General features: G+C 46.9%; 1 protein-coding gene across 3 annotated transcripts in view; it reads right to left on the bottom strand.

Annotated features, from left to right (window-relative positions):
• Positions 1–1376, bottom strand: part of PIH1D2 (PIH1 domain containing 2) — a 33171-nt gene that overhangs the window by 2980 nt on the left and 28815 nt on the right. The gene's annotated exons all lie outside the window — the stretch shown is intronic.

Raw genomic sequence — 1376 nt, 5'->3', positions numbered from 1 at the left:
CTGGAACAAAAAGCAAAGCAGAAAATATACACATTAGAACAGGGGTGGGTGGTGTCGGGTCCTTCTCTAGAACTTGGCACTCTATAGGAAAATTGGTTTTTATCTGCTACTTTTCATTCCTGTGGTACCACAGACCAGTCCAGATTCCTGGATTTTGCCTCCCTGCCAACAGATGGAATCAGAGAAAGTTCCACTAACACTGTACATAACCCAGTGTGCCACCTGCAGTCCCTCAGTATTGACCTGTACTCAAGCCAAGATGACAGCAACAAAGGAAAATTAGCTCTTACCTGTTAATTTTCATTCCTGTAGTACCACGGATCAGTCCAGATCGTGGGTTAAGCCTCCTGTCCAGCAGATAGAGACAAACCAAAACTGAAAGGGTATCCTATATCAGGACAGAGCCTACCCTGCAGCCCTTCAGTATAACCATTATCAAAGCAGAAAAAACCACAAAGAACAAGATCAAGCAAGTAACTACAAAACTCAATTGAATAACTCTACAACCTTTTAAGGAACTCTGTAGAAAGAAACACTCTTGCATAAACTTGGTCATCAAAACCAATGCTTCCGGTGTTCTGAAGAGAAGAATACAGTACTGGCATCCTAATACCTGTAGGAAAAGCTTCGAGTGGACGATGTGAAAGAGCAAACAGGGAAAGGGTCTGGACTGATCCGTGGTACTACAGGAACGAAAATTAACAGGTAAGAACTAATTTTCCTTTCCCCGCACTTACCCGGATCAGTCCAGACTGTGGGATGTACCAAAGCTTCCCTAAACCGGGTGGGACCGAGACAGTCCCACTCGAAGCACTTGCCGACCAAAAGAACCAAAAACCGATGCTTGCACATCCAGGCGGTAGTGTCAAGCAAAAGTTTGCAGGGACGTCCATGTAGCGGCCCTGCAGATTTCTTGCGGAGAAACCGATTGAGACTCCACCCAAGAAGTAGCTTCAGAACGCAACAAATGAGCCTTTAGGCCCTCAGGAACAGCCCGACCTTGGCAAAGTTAGGCCGAGGAAATTGCCGCCTTCAACCACCCAGCAATAGTAGTCTTAGAAGCCGGTTTGCCCCGATTTGGACCACTCCAGAGGACAAAAAGATGATCCGAGACCCGAAAGTCATTGATAACCTGGAGATACCGGAGTAAAACACGTTTAACATCAAGCCTACGAAGATCGCCCCAGCGGTACCCGCAATCTCCTCTTGAGAGAACGCTGGAAGCTCCACTGACTGGTTGACATGGAAAGCGGAAACGACCTTCAGCAAGAAAGAAGGCACCATTTTGAGAGAGACACCTGAATCGGAAAAACGCAGAAAAGGTTCCCGACAGGACAATGCTTGGATCTCTGAAACCCGCCGAGCGGAAGAGATAG

The sequence above is a fragment of the Rhinatrema bivittatum genome, chromosome 12, assembly GCF_901001135.1.
Source record: "Rhinatrema bivittatum chromosome 12, aRhiBiv1.1, whole genome shotgun sequence".
Taxonomy (NCBI): Eukaryota; Metazoa; Chordata; class Amphibia; order Gymnophiona; family Rhinatrematidae; genus Rhinatrema; species Rhinatrema bivittatum.
This window is presented reverse-complemented; position numbering and strand designations above follow the sequence as displayed.